Source organism: Perissodus microlepis, chromosome 20, assembly GCF_051167445.1.
Source record: "Perissodus microlepis isolate ML-2025 ecotype Zambia chromosome 20, ASM5116744v1, whole genome shotgun sequence".
Classification (NCBI taxonomy): Eukaryota; Metazoa; Chordata; class Actinopteri; order Cichliformes; family Cichlidae; genus Perissodus; species Perissodus microlepis.
Genome location: NC_140480.1, coordinates 24,667,562 through 24,679,828, shown reverse-complemented (window position 1 = coordinate 24,679,828; position 12,267 = coordinate 24,667,562). Strand labels below are relative to the sequence as shown.

The 12,267-nt window shown below is 41.3% G+C and overlaps 1 protein-coding gene across 1 annotated transcript in view; it reads right to left on the bottom strand.

Annotated features, from left to right (window-relative positions):
• LOC146364606 (nuclear receptor coactivator 3-like) overlaps positions 1-9,828 on the bottom strand; it is a 64,646-nt gene extending 54,818 nt beyond the window's left edge. The window contains exon 1 of the mRNA XM_084915955.1: positions 9,507-9,828. The gene's annotated coding sequence lies outside the window, so the exon portion shown is untranslated. The remainder of the gene's footprint in view (positions 1-9,506) is intronic.
• Between the last annotated feature and the right edge of the window lie 2,439 nt (positions 9,829-12,267).

The following is a 12,267-nucleotide window of genomic DNA, read 5'->3' as shown; positions in this document are numbered from 1 at the left end:
TGCAAACATGCAGCAGAGCCCCCCCAAGGGATGCTGCTGCAGCCCTCTGAGGGGAGAGGAGAGAAAGTGAGAGAGGAGAGGAGGTGGGAGAAGCCCCAGGTAGCCTCACAGCAATGCACCATTAGAGAAAGGAAAACACAAAGCCAAGCTCTGCTGCTCTCTTCTTCTCCAGCCACCGTACCCCCCTCTCTCTGTCTCTCTCTTGCACTGACCAGCTAAATATTTTATCAGCTGGCAAAAGAACCTACAAGCCCCAAGGCCAGGGGCTTCTTTTTTGTTTGTTTCTTTATTGTGGAAAGTAACTGTGTGTGTGCGTGCGCGCGCGTGTGTGTCAGAGACGAGGTGGAGGCAGGGCCGAGTTTGTTCACCGACCACAGCGTCACTGAAGTGCTTTTGATTGGTCACTTTGAAGTAGTTCTTCTGTTCTCTCTCTTTCTGTCTGTCTTTCCCTCCCTCTCTCTCTCCTCCTCTCTCCCTCCGTACATCCTGTGTGCAGCATGCTGCTCGGTTCAGAGCTGGATGAACGACCTTGAGCAGGCGCACAGGGCTGTGTTGCTATGGCAACGAAGCCTCGCACAACCAGTAACAGCTGGATGCAACAGCACTCCCTGAATTTTAGCGGGAGTCGCCACGTTAATAACGACTCTCTATGTCTCCTCCCCCCTCGTCTACTCTTCGCTCTCCCCTATGTATCCACCCCCCCCAGCCTAACACTACCATCCACCCACCCACACGCACACACACACGCACGCACACACACACACACGCGCACACACACACAATAAAGAGCTACTATCGTAAGAATACAGTTTGTTTTCTTTCAGATCTTAACACATAAACTTATTTAGTTAAAGTGCAATGACCCAGACATCAGAAAAAGTTAAAAAAAATAAAAGTCTCAGCCAGGAGACAAAAACACACTCAAGAAGACAAAGGTTGAGGTGAACCGGGGTGAGAAGAGAAGACAGAAATCAAGAGTGAACCACAAGTAAGAAAACAAAAGACAGAACACGGAGAAGCGCACCGAGATAGGCACTTGACATTCTTCTCACAGAAGAAATAGCTCTCAGAAAAATAAAGCGGCAGAGGACATGAGCTGCACCGAGGCATTCTGGGGAAAGAAAGGAAACAGAAACCAAGGATACACTCTGACAGTCCATCAGATCATCCCTCTCCCTCTGTGTGTCTCGCTATCTATCATCGCTCCAACTATGTTTGATATTTAGTGATTCTATTATCACATAAACAGTTTTTCAGCTACCTGCTTTTACACAAAATGAATTTTTCTACTGGCTCAATTACACAACTGACTCCAGATCAGTGTTAAAAGACATGCAGTAAGTGGGGTTAAATTATTGGTCATTCTAAATTGCTCATAGGTGTGAATGTGAGTATGAATGGTTGTCTGTTTCTCTATGTTGGCCCTGCATCCGGTCCAGGGTGTACCCCGCCTCTCACCCTATGGTAGCTGCGAAAGGCACCAGGGCCCTCATGACCCTGGAAGACTGAATGGATGGATATTAACATGTTAATTTTCCCCAATAAAGAAATTATGTAACTGGTCACTGCTTAACTCTTACTAGTCAATGATATTAAAAAGCCAAAAGCAAAAGTTCAACAAATGAGGTCTGTTTTCCAGCGTTAGGTTTGACAGTGCTCGCCTTTGACACACGACAAAAGGAACTATATAAACAGGTGTTTATATAAATGTTAAGGTCAAAGTTATAAAACAATTGATGTAACCATGACAGATCCTCATGGCCTTGGCTTTAGAGGGCCGACCTTGAACTGAACACCCTCTGCCACTCCCTGTGCCGCTCCCACTCATTAGTTTTGCTCACATTAGCAATAAGAATAACATATTTCAAAAATACCAAAAGCTCTTGTAGTTAAATCCACTCATTAAAACGAAATATTTTAAGTCAGTATTCTTTAGTATAGAACGTTGCTTTTTGGGTAAGAATTTGATTTTCAGTTTCAGTTTTATTACAGTCTTTTTTTAAATTTGCATTTAGTGTCACAACTTGGGTCACTTTTCTTATGCAAGAGCTCTCCTCTGAAAAGGAAGCACACCTCTTTCTAGACTGTTCAGCGAGCTGCAGCATCCAGGTGCCATGTGAGAAAAAAAAGAAAAAAGAAAAAGTAAGAGACATTGTGTTTCTTTCAGTGTTTTCTAATGTTCTAGGCTACATAAAGCCCTCTTGCGCTTAGTAGTAAATTAGTTATTTGCACACACACTCACAAAAAAGTGTGACTTGCACTTGGAAGTGTGTCAGTCTCCAAAGTAACTGGCAAACAAGCTGTTTCATCGTCCTGCAGACAAAAGATCAAAACTTGCACTGAACTTGTATTTGGTTGGGATCTGATTTAAAATCCACAGAGGTAAAGTTAAAAAAATGTTATAACTGTCCAAATACTCAAGACGTTACCAAACTGTGTATATATATTTTTTTGGTTTTGTTTTGGGAGGCGTTATGTGTCGCAGCATCTTTTGAAAATAATGATCAGTGATACTGCAGCTCGACACCAAGAAATCAGAGAAATCTGTGTCGCCATCATTTCTTCTCGTATCGTCTTTAATCATGGAAGCACAACAGCTTCCTTTACATTGACTGTGGGTAGAATTTCTGGTTTAAAACTGTTAGCTTGAAGATAAAATATAACATATTTGGTACCAAACATAAAAACCAAAGTACAAATCCCTTGTCTACCTCCAATTTGTTATCAGATGAATAGCTGTAGTATGTGACTCTTGATAACTTGGCTTGCTGGTTTCTGACTCAGAAGGAGATCCATACTGACTAGAACTAGGTGCTTGTTTGAGATCAGTAACTGCATTTATGCAGCACTTTTTTAGTGCATTACACTACAAGCCACATTTTACCTTTTCACATATTAAGATAGCTATTTACTTATTTTACTAAAACACTTTTCTGTGCTCATGCTGTCCCGTGTTAGGTAGTGTAGAGCAAAATGTGTCTGTAGCACCACCTGCCAGATGTAAGTTTATTTCTAAATGTTTGGATTGAAAATCTTGTTAGAACTGGCCGTCCACTAAACAGCTGATCTCACTGTTGGCCAAGACGTTTTGTACTGAAAACACACAAGTGGAACAAATGAATGAATCTGTGTGTGTTATCGGCAGTGCCGCATGTGATTTTAATCATCTTTCTGCAATGCAGTAATGTAACGCATTACTGTCCTATATTGAGTAATCAGATTACAGTTACAATTATGTAATTATTTGTGTTACAAAAGGTTCTTCAATTATCTGCACAATGGGTGAAAAAAACAAAACAAAACAAATATACAAATTTTCATTTTCCTGCTTCTTTTTTCTTGCACAACAAACAGCACATTTCAGTTTGTGCGCAGGTAGGAGGAAAATGGTGGAGATATGGACATTACTTTTATTTTTATTGCAAAAAAGCACAAGAGCCTGACAAAAGTAAAGTGCAAACTCCATCCAGGATAGAAACAACTATCCACTACTGCTAATACAACACTGGGTCTACACAGAAGGATCTCCATGACAGAACCCAGAGTGACTTTACAGCTGAGTGTACGCAGACCCCAGCCCAGCAGCCAGAACCTGATCTTCAACAGGCTCTGGCTGCCTGTCGTTGGCTGTGATGAGTTTGTGTAAGTGTATGGGACTGTAGCCTATGGTTTATACTGTTAACTGGTAATTATGTGACAACGCATTTCAGGGCACGCAAAAGTAATTACGAATAGTTTCAAAAATTACTTTCTCCAGGAAGTAATTAAGTAACATCATAGATTACTTTAGAAAAAAAGTAATGAGTAATGTGAAGTTGTTTTTTTTTACTTTTTCTGACTAGTGACCCAAACAGAGGTTCCTACCCATATGGAAAAGAAATAGTAAAAACTTACATGATTTACTCATGAAAGTGGCCACTTTCTCATTACTTTCATATATTGTTTTAGTAAGTATCCAAAACATACAAGTTTCATTTATATAATTTTTCAAGGGATCTTATATCTGTTTTCACTCTTGTATGCTTTTCATACAAGTTTCACACAAGACAGATTCAAACTTTATAAGATTTATATATATCTTTTCCATATGGGGAGATACAGCATTGAAGCACGTCAATAATTACATTAAGCCCCTGTCACATGGGCCAAGATCAGTCAGTGAAGCCCTGGTAGCTTCCAGCTAGGGAACAACCTGTAGTCTCTGACAGCTGGTGAGTGGTTGTGTGAAGCTGATTTTTCTTACATGAAACTGGTTCACAAAGAGGTATATAGTGCTTCATTTGCAATTGCTTTGGTTGCTAGCAGATTATCGTGGTTGTCTATAGTTTGTATGGAAGAAGCTGACATGTCTCCAAATACCAATTACTCGCTAAATGGCGCAACATGAGAGTTGCCTTAAGGTGCTTTATATTGCAAAGCGAATACCCTACAATAATAGAGAAAACCCCCAACAATCAGATGATCCCCTATAAGTAAGAACCTGGCAGCAGTGGGAAGGAAAAACTCCCTTTTAACAGGAAGAAATCTCAGCAGCCAACTCCTGTGAAAGGAACAGAGAACGTTCTGGTTCTCTGGTTTCTAGTCTTTTGGTTTCTTTGTTAATGTTCTGGTTTCTGTCTGTGTTTCTTAGTTGCTTTGTCTCCCCTGTCTGCTGCGTCCCCTTGTCAAGTCCATGTCTGTGTTATGTTTCCTGTTTTACTTTGAAAGTCTGTGTCTCCTGTTAATGTACCTGGTTTTGCTTCCCTTGTCTCGTTAGCCCTGATTTGCCTCAGCTGTGTTTCCCTCTTGTCTCTCATTCCCTGCTTGCTCCCTCTGTGTATTTAAGCCTTGTGTTTCTCTGTGTCAGTGTCGCAATCTACCATCTTATTATGCTGTGTGTTCTGCCTGTCAGCTTTTGTAGTTTTCAGTTTTGTTTTATAATAAATCTAAGTTTGAGTTTACCTTCCATCGCCGTGAGTCTGCACTTTGGGTCCTCCTTACCACCACTCCTGCCTGCACACGGCCTACACATGACAAAAGTTGCTACTTCTGTAACGTGTACGGTGGTGTAGGCACAGCTTTTACTTTGAAAGTAAACATTTTCCATTTCTTGTTTGCATCATGCTTTTATAAGTTAAACTCCTGCTCCGTGGTTAGTTAGCAGCTGGGATAACAAGCAAAAGATTCCAGGTGCGATTCCAGAAGGAGTGACCCCTTGTAATGATGGGAGAAACCAAAAGTACTTTTTGCAGACAAGATGAAAACTTTGATGACTGTAGCAATCTACAAACAACGAGAGCAATCACAAGGTTTTCAGTGCAGCTCTCCCTTTGCAACTGATGTCGCACAGCATCAGCCAGGAACTACACGCCAACCAATCAAGGAGGGTAAATTTCTCTAAAAATCTTCGGTTTCTAGGGAGAGTCACCAAATGGTCTCCAGGTCTCAGGTTTAGGTCTTGATCTGAAGGCTTGCAGGTAGCATCATGTGTATTTAAAGATGCACTATGTGCACATCATGCAACCATCATCCATTAGGTATCTGGGCTTCTACTGAATTCAAAATAATTTTCAAATTATGAATTATTAAGAAATCTTGGAAACATTGTGTATTTATTGAAAATGTAACTGATCTTTTTAATGAAGAATCACTCTTAAACTATATCAAAATGAATATAATTCAAGTCACATTACGCAAAGGCACTGAACTAAAGATGCAGCATCATGATGGGGAGTAGATTTGGGCTTTTAGTGAAGGGCAAACATGCAGCAGACTAGTCATTTAAGCTTAACTGTCCCGGTTTACTCATTGGTAAAAGCCAGAGTTGGAATTGAAAATTAAATTTGATGAACTGTCGAGCCCTAGAGCGCCCCGTTTTATAACATAAATGTGCAAGTAGCCCAGTAGGCTTATGTGTAATAAGAGTATGATTTTATATATATATATATATATATATATATATATATATATATATATCACTTCATCACACAACACAAGCATTATTTAGCTCAGTAATCCAACTTGAAAACAAGTCTTTTTAAATTCTACTAAAGGGTTATTGAGGAAAAATATATTTCTATACCCGAATGTAAAGTAGATTTTTGTACGCTTATTGAAACTTAAAATACTTTATTGTCAGTGAGGTCAAAATATTATTTGGAAAAAAAACCCTGCAAAATCAGGTGCCCCAGTATTCATCGCTGGAGTGTTGATGTTTAAGTAAAAGACAGGTGGACAAAAATGAGTGAGATTTAAATATGAGCACCCGCTCCTCTACAGAGTGAAATCAATGAGAGCTGGTGAAGATTATTTCCTGTTTAACACATACTGACATGTCAGAGAGGGGCCCCAGCAACAACAGGACAACAGTTAGCTCACTACTCTGGAGCTGGGGGAGGCAAGGGGACAGCGAGAGACATGCCACAGAGAGAAGAAAGAAAATGGCAAAGAATGTGAACAATCTGAGGCAGAAAACTTCCTGAGTCCACAATAGAGGTGGAAAAAAAACCACACACACTCACACACACACACACACACACACACACACAAAACCCCAGAAACAAGCGAGCAAAGTCGAGGTGGGTAAAAACGAGATTGACCAAAGACCAGGACACAGACAAAAGATGAGAAATACCAGGTGGAATTCCAGCAAGAGGCTCCACCTGAGCCCCTCCCCTTTTGGCACACACCCCCTCCTTCCTCCTCTACACACACACTCACAGATTCCCAAGCTCCCAGGCTAGTATGTGATGTCCTGCTTCTCTGCTTCAGCCTCACGAGCCCTGCCCCCAGTGCCTGACCCAGTCACCAGCATCCCCTGCTAACCTCTGTCCCCTTTTTCCCCATTCAGCAAACATAATGCATCACTGTCACCCTCCTCCTCCTTGTCAATGCATTCATCCCGCCATGCGCTTGGCGAAACCCCTCATGAGTCCTGGCGGCTCGCTCACAGAACCTCCCTGTTCCCATTGCCTTCGGTTCCTTGTGAGCAGGTTGTAGGCGTGTGTGCGACAGCACGTGTGCAGAGACTTGGTCCACAGAGTTGACTGTAAATCTGTCAGAAGATGGGTGCCGTGCAACGAGACAACAGCTCCTTGCTGCGACACCCAACCCCCCCTCACTTGGGCAACAGACGCATTTGGGGCACAGAGCTGAAACAATTACTGTTAATAATAAATTCCTGATTAAAACCCCGTCACGAGCAGCAGCCAGACAGTTCGGAGAGCATTTGACTAACTATACATCAATTAAATTAGGAGAATAGAGCTTTCAGTAAGTGGCTTAACAGGACTGAATATGAAACATCAGTAAGATAAACAGAAGAGGCTAACTGGCCTGAAAGTGTTTATTTTAGTTGTCCTGTCATCCGTTATTTACTAAATATTTTTTTTTCTGTAAAAATAAAGCCCACCTCTGTTTGCCAAAGCCCAATGTCACAACTTTAACTGCCCCAAAACCCAAGTTTACTACCATTACCAAACAAGAAACCAGCAGCTGCTCACAATTTAGAACTGGCAATCCTAATGGATCAAATATGATGTCCATCATATTTTTTCTTGATCAACTCTTGTCTCTACCAGACCTTTCTGGAATAGCAACTGTTACTTCTGGATTTGCTTTTTCCAAGTTCCAGTTTTGTGCATGCACCAAAAAACCCTCAATGAACTAGCAAGGACACCCTCAGCCTAACAGTTATGGTGCAAAGTGTCTACCACTGAGCTACTTACAAGTTGCAAATGAAAAGCAATGTTTGAAGTCAAAAAATGATAGGCAAATGTTTCCCTGCAGAGTTTGCATGCTATTCTCTCGGAGTCATGCCCTTCCTCTCGAAATGATCCCACACTTTGGACTTCCTGCCTGACATGTGTAATTACTATCTAACTATAACGTCTGTTTGCAACTCAGTTTTCTTCCCCTTAATCGACCAACAAACGAACCAACATCTGGTCAACAAACTCTTCCCATTGGCTAATATTTAGTTGACTATTAGTTTGTTGTATAACTGAATATTTCAGCCAATTAAAATAGTTCAGATTGTTATAGTAGCTGAAACTTGAACCCATTTTTATTTTCATGTAAACCTTTGGGGGGGGGAAGGCGCCATCAACAATAACCAGTTAGACATTGTAATGTCATGCATCACTAAATAAGCATGGGGAATTCTCTGGTTGCAGCATCTCATCTGTGACTCGCTGCAAATTGACATCTTTTGAGAAGGATATCTGTGAGTGTTGAGCTGTCACTGTCTTTAACCTTTAAATATTTTATATCTTATAAAAGAGACTAATGGAAACTATCTTTGTTAGCTGCAGCCACGTTTGGACACGCATCTAAATTTAGACAGCGACTTCAATATAATCAACTCAGCCTCACATCCCTCACCTGCAGCATCACTCCGATTCAACCTTTGTTTACACACACTGAAGTGTAAGGCTGCTATTATCCAGTGTGAGCTGGGGCTCTGGTGTCATGCTCAAGGACACAGTGCTTTCCGGCGTACGCACACACACACTTACACCACCGGCTGGCTGTTTCAGGGATCAAACCGTGCACCTTCATAATTGCAGAGCAGCGGGTACGCACAGGGCCACGTTGCTGCCCCCTGCAGATATACAGTTAGAGACATTACTGAGGATGAAGCAGATGGCAGGAGGGGTTATGAAGGACCTAACAGGAAAAAGACACCATCACGACGACCATTCACCGTATCACCTCACACATTTTAAGGCAATGCATGACCCCTTCGTGCACTGCTGACGTGCACACTGGAGACACACGCCGTAGACCGGCTGCACTTTATTTATTTGAATTTAATCGGTCTTGCACGCTGGCTGAGCGGCTGGTTGACTGACAGACGGTCACCGTCGTCTGCCTCCTTCCTGCAGCGCACGTTTGTTGTAAAGCGACCAGCAGAAATACAGCGGGAGCCGCTTTCACATACAGTACGCAGCCGAGTGTGTTTGCACGCTCCTGCTCATCAAACATCCCGGTCCAAATTCCCTCACGTTGCGACAGCACCGGGCTCAGCTGTTTCCCACCGACTGTCGCGGACAGCGAGCATCAACCGGTTTAAAACAAACAAAAAAAATCACCCCGTGATTTTGCGTTCAAGCGCGAGCGTGCGAGTCCAAAGCATGTGCTGTCCCAAAACTTATTCATGTTCTGCAGCAAATCTACTGGAGGCACTATTGCGATCCAGCGGCTCGTGCGTAAACTGGCGAGCTTGTGCGATCAAGTTAAGTTTATGAAATGTGCCAAACGTTCAGCCGTGCTGCAAATAAGCATGGCACCGAAACACGCACCGCATCACCGTTACAAACCGGGGGCAAATGTTTTCTGTCATTTACTTTAAAAAATAAAATAAAATATGTATTCTGTGCCCTCCGCACCGCGCCGATGCCAATATTGTGTGCGCACTGCCGCTGGAAACCCAAGTCAAGACATTTCCGTCCTCTATTGAAATGCAAACCAAACGCAAAGTCTGGTCAAACTGACTGAATAGGAGCGCGCGTGCTGCACGTACTTACCTCGTGGACGTATCTCTCTCCCGAATCGATAATTTCTTCTTTACACCATTAACTCTCCGCCATCTTCGGCTCTGTTTGTTTAAATGGGAAACACTCCCGAAGCCCAAGAAGCCAGTTCTGTAAGTTGAGGCGTCGCTGGGACTTGTGGGTAAACGAGTTCTTTCTAGAGGAGCCCCGCGCTTCCGGATGGCTCGTCCAACCCGGATACGGACTACAGGCAGACTCCACCACCACACGGGGGAAGGAGGAGGAGTGGAAGGTAGAGGTGGAGGTGGAGGAGCAGGCACCGTCTGTCTAGCAGCGTACAGACGGATGTGAGCGACGAGAGGGAAGATGCCACAGTGTGTGTTATCAGTTAACCTCACTGCACGAAAAGCAAACAGCTGACTTGTTTGTGTTGATGGGAGGAGCTACAGGCTGCAAATATCCAGACTTTTTTTTTTTTAGCCAAAAGAGGGCGTTTGGATTGAAGGGGTGATAGAAGTCAAGTCAAGTCAAGTCAAGTCAACTTTATTTGTCAATTCTGCCACATGTACAGGACATACAGAGAATAGAAATTTCGTTACTCTCAAACCCTAGGTGAAATAGCAAATGAACATTTAAATATAAGAGAGTGATTAAAAAAATGCAAATAAAATAATTAAAAATAAAAATTTAAATAAATACAATACAATACAATTTTAGCGAAAAGAAAAGAGCGAACTTGAGAGCAAATAAGGACGCAGAGGTCCTGTCCTTGCCTTGTGCAAAAAAAAAAAGTTCACTTGGATAAATAAAAGCCGCCTCTGTGTGGTCCTCATTGAAAGAATGTGGAACAGCATTTGTTTAGCATATTTAACCACACCACTTCCTATAATTGTGCTTTTCTGTTTTGAATATGATACTCAAATTTAGTTTGTTGCTTTTGCTCTGAACTCTGTTTTTTTTTTTAACGTTGTGTTCATTGATTTGAAGAAACAAAGAAAGCGATATTGCTAAATAAATAATTCCATAGAAACATATTGTCAATAACTAGTGAAAACTTTATGCATTTAGTTATTATTTTATGGACTTTTATGGACTTGTCGCCATTGTTTTTGCACTTGCACTGATTTCATCTGGATCCTCCCTAACTGATCTCAATGAGCATCAAGTCTGCACTTGTTGGTAGTTGATGTCAGGTGTCATCGGAGGGATTGCGGTATAGTATACTTAAAATAGGAGCAAGTTTCAGTAATCTGCTTGACGTTCATGCCATCATGCAAACTCAAGCCACCTACAATGTTGTATAAATACTGAGCCTATCCCATCTACGGTAGGCCGGGAGGCGGACCACACCCTGGGCAGCTCTCCAGTCTGACGTTCAACCATTAAAACTTTTTTTTGGTGTTGTTTCTTCAGGATAACAAGTAAATAACTGCAACTTTATCAATAATAAAAAAATAAAGCATTATATTTGAAAATGGATTATATTTTAGCATTAGAATATAATTCCGTTTAAAGAACTTCTTGCAGAAACATAAAAAAATAAATAAATGTACAAACTTTACTTTGGCTATATATACAACTTTATACAACTTTTTTATGCCAGGTGTCCTAACAGTATTATGGCTTGTGACTTTAATATGAAACTAAGCTAACATAAAATTGTTCATTCTCCTATCACCGTCTCTGTCTTATGACTCTTTTTTTGAAGGGGGGGGGGGGGGGGGGGGCAGTGATTTATCAACAGCTGTTAAAGAATTTGTCAGATTTATGAACCACAAAGTTTTGTCTTTATCAGATCATGATAACCTCTCAGAAGTTATGATATTTGTATTTTTCTCATTTTGGGATCAAACGTGGTAGCCTAACATTTATTACACATGCTTTTTATTAAGGCTTTGGCCATAGAGACATGTGTCCAATTTTAAAATCTAAACCAGGTGTGTGCTTTTCTTTGTGGACCAGCTGGTAACAACTAGCAGACAATAATTTCCAGAGAAAGGAAGTAAAACTGTCAAAGTGTGCTCACTTTAGGGCTTAATAGATATTAGTGAGATTGATGTGTTTATTAGTATTGGTGAAAATGTGAGTAGATAGATGAAAAAAGAAAGAATAAACAGCTAAGCTGCAGCAGAAACGTGCCAAAGATATATTCAAGTTCAAGATAACCTAGGGAGTGACTCAGTGCGCAGTTTGTAGATTTCCTGCACAGTGTATAATGTTGTGATTCTTAAGTATTTAAAAGAAAAGCTATTTATTTAAACTCCCAAATATCTGTGTCACTAAGATGTTAGTTATAGCTCGCACATCTATAAAACATTGACATTTATAAAAGTTACCTCCCAGTTTTACTTTTTTCACAGAATAAGTAAAGTGCGGAGTTGCTGTGAGTTGTGACACGTGAGCACCAGCTCATTTTGTTCTGACGCCTGCGTTTGTGATATACATCCACTTTAACTTCACATGCAGATATTAATAGCATTAAGTTTTCAGGGACTTGACCTGAGAATGACCGACTGACTGAAAAAAAATTTAAACACGTGTCCACGGCTGAAGCCAGAAAAGGTACGCTTTTCTGATGTTGTTTCACAGGACTTACAGATAAGAGGGAGTTAAAAAGAAGAAGAAGAAGAAGGAAGATGTAAGTGCATGTTTACATGTTTCAATGCCAAAAAATTACATCCAACGAGGATGACAGGGCATCAGTGTCAGGGTTGTTTAATGGATTTTGTCAGTAGTGAATTATATCAAAATAAATTATTAAGACTTTCTGTGTGGAGCTTGCAGGCTCTGCCTG